The following is an 11,016-nucleotide window of genomic DNA, read 5'->3' on the forward strand; positions in this document are numbered from 1 at the left end:
GGAGGGTTTGATAAGAGAAAAACAACAACATCACAATAAAGACTGTAATAACAATGTAATTGTAATGTCTATTAACATGATCTTTTACATCTGAAAAAGAATATATTAATTAATATCGCTACCGACCCACTGACTGCATCTGTTCTCTGAAAAAAAGAATATCCATTTTTATGTGGTTTATAAAAGCAAATCACTTGGCTTTTATTACGCCTGTCTTACACTAAACACTTGATTAGACTTCCTTATCTTCTGATGGTTCAAAGTTCTGTATAAAGATGAGTCACGTGGGTAAATTAACCACTAAAAAAGACTTACATCAGATTCACGCCCCCTGGTTGTTCACTACTCAGGATATTCCAAGCATATTACAAGTCGTGGTGCAATATTTGTATGCAAAGCTCGCCAACAACTCACCCCCCTTTGTTGAATACGTTTAACTGTACGGCAAGGGGCGGATGTGAACGGGACGTTAGGTATTAGTAACGTTTTTATCGCATAACAGGTGTTTTACTGAAACCTACTTTTAAAACTGTTAACTCCGATCCATTCCTAACTGGTACTTAACAGGGTAAGAATGTTCTTTCTCACAATTTTACTAAACTTTCTTTTAAGTAACTTCCTTGTACGTATATAATCTCAGTGTTAATAAAACCAAATCAAGCTGTGAATACACGACATTAACTATAAACTTGTCAGAATATCAAGCCTACATTGTTTTATTATTATTACTTTAATTTATAAAAGTAAACGTCATGCTTGTGAGAAGAGCATTGAATAAATACTTACAATTGTAACGGATTTCTTAGTATTTATGTAATGAATTTATTTAATTCTCAGTCTTTTAAGAATATGTTTCCTCACTCAGCTCCGAGATGTATTCAGCGACATCTGTAGGGAATTATCCCACTTCATCTAAAGAAACTACAGCGTCGCCAGGGCTAACAGGTATCAGAGTACATCTAGTGGTTGATCTAGTAGTGCATCTAGTAGTTGATCTAGCAATGGATCGAGTAGTTTATCTAGTAGTGCATCTAGTAGTTGATCTAGTTTTGAATGAAAAGTTTTACATAAATAATTTTTTTGTATTCAACATTTTCTTTGAAGTCCGATATAATACTACAGTAATAATAACATTAATAAAAGTGTGTAATATTATGTTACCTACACTATATCTGCTACATGTTCAGGGTGATATAAGACAACAGTAATAATAATAACATTAATAAAAGTGTGTAATATTATGTTACCTACACTATATCTGCTAAATGTTCATGGTGGTATAAGACTACAGTAATAATAACATTAATAAAAGTGTGTAATATTATGTTAACCACACTCTATCTGTTACATCTTCAGGCTGATACAAAATATCTATTACAGTCATTATTTTAATGAATCATAGTGCACAAAATATCTATTACAGTCATTATTTTAATGAATCATAGTGCACAAAATATCTATTACACTCATTATTTTAATGAATCATAGTGTACAAAATATCTATTACACTCATTATTTTAATGAATCATAGTGCACAAAATATCTATTACACTCATTATTTTAATGAATCATAGTGCACAAAATATCTATTACACTCATTATTTTAATGAATCATAGTGCACAAAATATCTATTACACTCATTATTTTAATGAATCATAGTGCACAAAATATCTATTACACTCATTATTTTAATGAATCATAGTGTACAAAATATTTATTACAGTCATTATTTTAATGAATCATAGTGTACAAAATATCTATTACACTCATTAGTTTAATGAATCATATTGTACAAAATATCTATTACACTCATTATTTTAATGAATCATAGTGTACAAAATATTTATTACAGTCATTATTTTAATGAATCATAGTGTACAAAATATTTATTACAGTCATTATTTTAATGAATCATAGTGTACAAAATATTTATTACAGTCATTATTTTAATGAATCATAGTGTACAAAATATTTATTACAGTCATTATTTTAATGAATCATAGTGCACAAAATATCTATTACACTCATTATTTTAATGAATCATAGTGTACAAAATATTTATTACAGTCATTATTTTAATGAATCACAGTATACAAAATATCTATTACACTCATTATTTTAATGAATCATAGTGCACAAAATATCCATTACAGTCATTATTTTGATTGAATGTATTTTTGATTGGTTTAGTAAATCACTTAGAATGATATAAGCCAAGAAGTATAATTTATAGTTTACTAAAGTTTTAACTCCTGTATTTTATCATATCTATTTTTGTTAATATATAATAAGAATTAAACTATTGGTCATAATAGAAGCTGGTGGTAAGTGGTTAGAATAAAACCATAACCGAGACATGTTTCTACCCTACATGTTGCCAGTTTTGCAGTACTCTCTTGATGCTAACCTGTTTTGTAATGTTAACCTGTTTGTTATTATTATACTGTCAATTGATAAACATGGTTCGAATCCTGTGGCAATGCTAGACTATTTTTGTTTATAACTTGCAATCTAACATGCTCACCCCTTCAGTAAGCGGTGAAAGAGTAGTACAAGATTAGCTGCCTTCCTTTTAGCCAATCACAGCTGAATTAAAGTGGATTAGCTCAGGTAGTCCATCGAGCAGCATTGTGCCACAAACAAGAAATATCATTCAGAGGTTTCGTTGATGTGGTGAATTATTATGTAAATACTGTGAAAATACGGGACATGTGACGAAGATGACGAGAGAAAGAAGTGAACAAAATATAAGTAAAAAGTTATTACGGTCGCTGTTAATAACACTGTATACATATTTGTTTGGGGCCAAGCGTGTTAAGATGTTCCGCTCGTAATCTGAGGGTTGCGGGTTCGACTAGCTGCCTTCACTCTAGTTTTACACTGCTAAATTAGGGACGGCTAGCGCAGATACCCCTCGAGTAGCTTTGGGTGAAATTCAAAACAAACAAACATTTTTGCTTGTTTAAAGAGTAGCCACATCTGCTATTTCTACCCTAGATTGTAGCGTTGTAAATCCGTAGAGTTACAGGTGTCCTATTGGCGGCCATAATCCAATACTGTGACTGATGCCAGCTTATATAAACAGAGAGATATCATAGGTGGGACTGATGCCAGCTTATATAAACAGAGAGATACCATAGGTAGGACTCATACCTACCCCATCCAATTGAACATGCTAACACCAAAACAGAACTAGACAATTATGTTGATCAAATTACAGAACCCATAAAGTAAGCCATAAAAAACACAATTCCTAAAACAAATAAAAAGCAATCACTTATTCAATGGACTCTAACACCAGAAATTCACGCACTAATTATCAAACGCAGACAATTAAGACGAACACACTACGTTACACGCGATCCACACATTAAAACAGAAATCAATAAAACAAATACAAAAATTAAACAAGAAATTAAAAAAGCAAGAGAAAACAATTGGCAAAACTTCTGTAAAACTTAGAAAAAATCAAGAACAATCCAAAAGAATTCTGGAAAAAATTCAAGAGTATTGCTTCAGACAAAAACACAAATCACATGCTACAACATATCACACACAACAATAAAATCGCAAGGACAGACGTAGAGAAAGCTGACTTATTACCTGACTATTACAAATCCGCTTTTAGCGATTTAAACTCAGTAGCTTTCGACACACAACACCAACAACTTTGTCAACAAGTTCATAAATACAAACCAAGCTTCATTCTCACCAGGATTCCCTGGCGAGACACTAGAAGCATACTCAAGTTCAATCAATAGAAAAATAACCATAACCGAACTAAAAATTAATATCAAAAACTTGAAGAACACTTCCCCCGGACATGACCAAATACCAAATATTATTCTGAAAAAAAGCTCCACTCTCCTACTACAACACCTCACAAACATCATGAACATTTCATGACCGGATACTACCCTGACAAATGGAAAAAAGCCGTCATAACAACGATCCCCAAGAAACAAACTTATAGAACAAATCCAGATAATTTCCGCCCCATCAGTCTGTTAAGCTGCCTTGGCAAACTGATGGAGAGAATTATCTCCAACAGTCTCCTCCATTTTTGCGAATCGAATAACATCCTTCCAGAATCTCAAAATGCCTTCAGAAAAAATAGGCAAACAACAGATCACCTCACACGACTCACCGAATCAATCTACAAAGCTTTCAACAACAATCAAGTAACCATCGGGGTATTCCTAGATGTCAAAAAAGCATTCGACAGCGTATGGCACAATGCCATCAAATACAAACTAAATCACCTGCAAATGATTCCCACGATAGTTAAATGGATTTCAAATTTCTTAACAGATAGAACAGCACTAGTAAAAGTCAATAAACTATATCCAAATCATTTAATATAACTGCAGGAGTACCCCAAGATCAGTCCTCTCTCCACTTCTATACATAATTTTCGTCAGTGACATACCTTTTCCAAATCTAACATACACACACAATTCACAATACGCAGACGACATCGCTATCTGGAGCACCTCCAGAAACCCAGTGATGGCCATGTCTCGCGTACAAGAATCACTAAATAACGTCTCAACATGGAGCAACAAGTGAAGAGTCGTGTTAAATCCAACGAAAACACAAGCAATCACCTTCTATAGGAAATTAAAGAAGCAAAGAAAAAATCTAGAAAAATTAAACTATCACTGGAAACACAACCATTAACATGAACAAAACATCACATTCCTTGGCATCACTTTCGACACAAAATTAACATGGAAAAACATATAAACATATACACTCATCAATCAGAAAAGGATTTCACATCTAATGACTATAACCGGTAAACAATCGAAATGCTCACCAAACACCATTATACAAATATACAAGGCTTACATCCGTCCACTAATAGAGTACGGATGTCAAGTAACATACAATATGTCAAACAACACACTCCAGAAAATCCAAGTTCAACAGAATAGAATATTAAAATCTGCATTCAGCCTACCATCATTCACGTCAGTAAATTATATACATCAAATTAGCAATTTACCAACACTAAGAGAAAGACTAACGGAAATATCACTTAAATATTATCTAAAAGCAGAAAATAGAAACAAACTAACGGCATCACTACACAAATTATCCAGTGCACCAACAAAATACATTTCACCTTACAACATATTTCAAGAATCACAAATTATTCAGCAAAGAATGTAAATAAATAAATCCATGTCATTAACATGTATTCCTTTTTTTCTTCAGATACCGGGCACACGACAGGCAAAACTTTCGGCGCCTGTCCTGTGAAAGTGGGTTTTCTCGGGGCACTCCCGTTTCCCCCCACAACAAAAAACTTAGGCATTGGATTTCTAGATCCCAGGCAACTTTATTGCCAGACCCTGAATCGCGCCGTTTGATTTGATTTGAATTCTATTCATGAATTGTATTCATGTTCACATTTGCTTGACTTCTTCCTTTCGGGACAGGTCTCGGCCTTTTTTTCCGGTGCTGCCTTTGCCTCCACCCAAGACAACATTTAGAGAGACATCCTCCACCCAAAGAGTTAAAAATAATAATAATAATTAATTAAAAAAAAAAAACTTATTCCTAATAACAATTCACGAAAGGGGACGAAGAGGAACCACAACGTTCCTGAACACCCCAGTTGGAGAGAGAACTCTTCTGATTTCTCTCTCTCTAAACTAAACCCCTGCCACGTTAGTTTGAGTTTTTGAGGTAGGACTGATGCCAACTTATATAAACAGAGAGATATCATAGGTAGGACTGATGCCAGCTTATATAAACAGAGAGATATCATAGGTAGGACTGATGCCAGCTTACATAAACAGAGAGATATCATAGGTAGGACTGATGCCAGCTTTATATAGATAGAGAGATATCATAGGTAGGACTGATGCCAGCTTATATAGACAGAGAGATATCACAGGTAGAACTGATGCCAGCTTATATAGACAGAGAGATATCACAAGTAGGACTGATGCCAGCTTATATAGACAGAGATTACAGGTAACGTATTTACACTAATGTATTTTATACTAATGTAATTTAAACTGATGTATTTTAAAGTAATGCATTTTAAACTAATGTCTATTAAAGTAACGTATTTTAAACTAAAGTAATTTAAAGTACTGTATTCTAGGGTAATGTATTTTATTCTAATGCATTTTAATGTAATGTATTTTAAACTAATGTATTTTAAAGTAAAGTATTTTAATGTAACGTATTTTAAACTAATGTATTTTAAAGTAACGTAACTTATGTTAACGTATTTTAAACTGGTGAATTTTAAATTAATGCATTTTAAACTAATGTATTTTAATGTAGTTTAAACTAATGTATTTTAAACTAATGCATTTTAAAGTAAGGTATTTTAAACTAATGTATTTTAAGGTAACGTATTTTAAACTGATGAATTTAAAAGTAATTCATTTCAAACTAATGTATTAAAACTAATATATTTTGTATTTTACAGTAACGTATTTTAATCTAATGTATTTTACACAAATGTATTCCACAGTAATGTGTTTTTAAGTAATGTATTTTACAGTAATGTACTTGTAAGTAATGTAATTTAATTAAACATGCATGGCCAGGTAGATTAAGGTGTTTGAGTCATAATGTGATGGTCGCAGGTTCGAATCCCTGTCGCTTCAAACATGCTTGCCATTTAAGCCTTGGGGGCGTTATAATGTGATGGAGTAGTCTAAAAGATGGCAGTGGTAGGTGATGACTTGCTGTCCTCCCTCTAGTGCTACACTGCTAAATTAGGAACGGCTAACGCAGATAGACCGGGTGTTGCTATGCGCGAAATTAAAAAACAAACAATTTAATACATTTTAAAGTAATGTAATTTAAACTAATGATTTTACCAAAAGTAGAAAATTAAAATTCGTCTGTGAAGAACAAAATACCGATAGATCATATTTCGTTGACGTCATACAAAGTTAACAAGTTCTAGATATTTCTTTTTAGAAATGAACGGTCTGTTATAGTCAGGTGATTAAGGCGCTAGACTCGCAATGTGAGGGTTGCTGCTTCGACTCCCCGTCACACCAAACATACACGATATTTCAGCCGTGGGAGAGTTATAATGTGAGGGTTGACGGTGGGTGGTGTTGACTAGCTGCCTACCCTCTAGTCTAAATCTTCTAAATTACGGACAGCTAGCGTAGACATCCTTCGTTTAGCTTTGCGCGATATTCAAAAGCAAACAAAGCAGAAATAGAAACTTCGTTTTTGATTAAACTGATTGTATTTACACTTTCCTTAACTTTAGAGGGCACTTTTCAGACGATAATGGACGAAAATGAACAAGCTTCTGCTCCACCTTTATCTTCAATGGAAGTAATTGCAGGTTACGAGAACATAACGTTTGACTCAGGTACTGCCATCTATCATCCTTTCTCCACATAAAAGTTCTATCGCACAAAGTTTTCAAAATATCCTGTAATTATAAAGACATTTTAAATGTTGTTCAACTCGGTAATGAATATGTTTTTAATCAATAATTTTAAATATAAAATTTCACAGTTCAACTTCCTAACTATAGGTATCCAGTAAATATTGGATTATTGTAACGGTAAGATATTGTAATCAGTGATGATGTGATAAATAATTATTGATTTATTATAATGGTAAGATCTTGTAATCAGTGATGATGTGATAAATAATTATTGGTTTATTATAACGATAAGATGTTGTAATCAGTGACGATGTGATAAATAATTATTGGTTTATTATTACAGTAAGATATTGTAATCAGTGAGGATGTGATAAATAATTATTGGATTATTATAACGGTAAGATATTGTAATCAGTGACGATCTGATAAATAATTATTGGATTATTATAGCGGTAAGATATTGTAATCAGTGACGATGTGATAAATAGTTATTGGTTTATTATAACGGTAAGATATTGTAATCAGTGATGACGTGATAAATAATTTTTGGTTTATTATAATGGTGATATATTGTAATCAGTGATGGTGTGATAAATAATTATTGGATTATTATAACAGTAAGATATTGTAATCAGTGATGATGTGATAAATAATTATTGGATTATTATAACGGTAAGATCTTCTGATCAGTGATGATGTGATAAATAATTATTGGTTTATTATAACGGTAACTTATTTTAATGAGTAAAAATGTTTTAAATGAAAATGATTCTTCTTAAGACACTAATGTTTATATTAGTCACTAAACTCTATCATTCCTCAATACTTTATAACACTAATGTTTGTATTAGTCTTTAAACTCTGTCAATCTTCAGTAGTGTATAACACTAATGTTTGTATTAGTCACTAAACTCTGTCATTCCTCAATACTTTACGACACTAACGTTTGTATTAGTAACTAAACTCTGTCATTTTTCAATACTTTACGACACTAACGTTTGTATTAGTCACTAAACTCTGTCATTCCTCAATACTTTATGACACTAATGTTTGTATTAGTCTGTTTTCTCTATCAATCTTCAATAATGTGGGACAGTAATTATTCTAATATTTGTTAACCTCTATTGATCTTCAACAGTTTAAGACTCCCATGTTTGTATTAGTCATTGAACTCTTTTATCTTCAGTAGTATATGACAGTAATGTTTGTATTAGTTGTTAAACTCTGTCAATCTTGAATATTGCATGACACTAATGTTTGTATTAATCATTAAACTTTGTAAATCTTCAATCTTTATGACACTAATTTATTATTAGTTGTTAACCTCTCTCGATCTTCAACAGTGTATAACACTAATGTTTGTATTAGTTGTTAATCTCTATCAGTCTTCAATAGTTTATAACACTAATGTTTGTATTACTTGTTAATCTCTATCAGTCTTCAATAGTTTATAACACTAATGTTTGTATTAGTTGTTAATCTCTATCAGTCTTCAACAGTTTATAACACTAATGTTTGTATTAGTTGTTAATCTCTATCAGTCTTCAATAGTTTATAACACTAATGTTTGTATTAGTTGTTAATCTCTATCAGTCTTCAACAGTTTATAACACCAATGTTTGTATTAGTTGTTAATCTCTATCAGTCTTCAACAGTTTATAACACTAATGTTTGTATTAGTTGTTAATCTCTATCAGTCTTCAACAGTTTATAACACTAATGTTTGTATTAGTTGTTAATCTCTATCAGTCTTCAACAGTTTATAACACTAATGTTTGTATTAGTTGTTAATCTCTGTCAGTCTTCAACAGTTTATAACACTAATGTTTGTATTAGTTGTTAATCTCTGTCAGTCTTCAATAGTTTATAACATTAATGTTTGTATTACTTGTTAATCTCTATCAGTCTTCAACAGTTTATAACACTAATGTTTGTATTACTTGTTAATCTCTGTCAGTCTTTAATAGTGTATAACACTAATATTTGTATTAGTTGTTAATGTCTATCAGTCTTCAATAGTTTATAACACTAATGTTTGTATTAGTTGTTAATCTCTATCAGTCTTCAACAGTTTATAACACCAATGTTTGTATTAGTTGTTAATCTCTATCAGTCTTCAACAGTTTATAACACTAATGTTTGTATTAGTTGTTAATCTCTGTCAGTCTTCAACAGTTTATAACACTAATGTTTGTATTAGTTGTTAATCTCTGTCAGTCTTCAATAGTTTATAACATTAATGTTTGTATTACTTGTTAATCTCTATCAGTCTTCAACAGTTTATAACACTAATGTTTGTATTACTTGTTAATCTCTGTCAGTCTTTAATAGTGTATAACACTAATATTTGTATTAGTTGTTAATGTCTATCAGTCTTCAATAGTTTATAACACTAATGTTTGTATTAGTTGTTAATCTCTATCAGTCTTCAACAGTTTATAACACTAATGTTTGTATTAGTTGTTAATCTCTATCAGTCTTCAACAGTTTATAACACTAATGTTTTTATTAGTTGTTAATCTCTATCAGTCTTCAATAGTTTATAACACTAATGTTTGTATTAGTTGTTAATCTCTATCAGTCTTCAATAGTTTATGACACTAATGTTTGTATTAGTTGTTAATCTCTATCAGTCTTCAATAGTTTATAACACTAATGTTTGTATTAGTTGTTAATCTCTATCAGTCTTCAATAGTTTATAACACCAATGTTTGTATTAGTTGTTAATCTCTATCGATTTTCAACAGTTTTAGACACTAATGTTTGTATTAGTTGTTAATCTCTATCGATTTTCAACAGTTTTAGACACTAATGTTTTTTATAAGTTGTTAAACTCTGTCATTCTTCAATAGTGTAAGACAGTAATGTTTGTTTCAGTTATTTTTCCTCTGTCAGTCTCCAATACTTTATGACACTAATGTTTGTATAATCATTAAACTCTGTCTATAATCAATAGTTTATAACACTAACGTTTTGTATCAGTCGTTTGTATCAATATTCGACAGTTTAAGACACTAATGTTTTAGTAGTTGTTTAATCACTCAACTGTATGTTTTGGGTTACTAGTTCCTCTACCCCCACCGTCGTACGAGAACAGTATTCTAGGTCAGCCTCCCCCAGAACGAAATGATGTAGCGAGGTAAGATTTACCTTTGAGAAACCTAAATGTAGTTTTGTAAAAAAACAAAAACGGAATCTATGTCTTGAGAAAATCCAAGAAGGATTTCCATTAATCTAAAAACTTTGAAACCTGTATTTATATAATGTGTACATGTAGGTAAAACCTGTATTTATATAATGTGTACATGTAGGTAAAACCTGTATTTATATAATGTGTACATGTAGGTAACACGCGAACTCTAACAACAATGATAACTGGTGAAACAGTCTGTGAATATTGTGAAAACACGCGAACTCTAACGACAATGATAACTGGTGAAACAGTGTGTGAATAGTGTGAAAACACGCGAACTCTAACGACAATGATAACTGGTGAAACAGTGTGTGAATATTGTGAAAGCTTCATCTGTATTACAAGCTTGTGTTCCAGTTTGTAATATTAACAAACTTTAACTTAGTTAAAATATATTTAGTTCTTGCTCTATTAAAGTTAAGTGTGTGAATATTGTGAAAG

General features: G+C 31.4%; 1 long non-coding RNA gene across 1 annotated transcript; it reads left to right on the forward strand.

Moving 5' to 3' along the window:
- The first annotated feature begins 360 nt into the window (after positions 1-360).
- LOC143241897 (uncharacterized) lies at positions 361-10,556 on the forward strand. Its single transcript, XR_013022332.1, has 4 exons — positions 361-568; positions 866-945; positions 7,257-7,361; positions 10,449-10,556. It is a non-coding gene; the product is annotated as an uncharacterized LOC143241897 (long non-coding RNA).
- The last annotated feature ends 460 nt before the right edge of the window (positions 10,557-11,016 follow it).

Source organism: Tachypleus tridentatus, unplaced genomic scaffold (genome assembly GCF_004210375.1).
Source record: "Tachypleus tridentatus isolate NWPU-2018 unplaced genomic scaffold, ASM421037v1 Hic_cluster_1, whole genome shotgun sequence".
Lineage (NCBI taxonomy): Eukaryota > Metazoa > Arthropoda > Merostomata > Xiphosura > Limulidae > Tachypleus > Tachypleus tridentatus.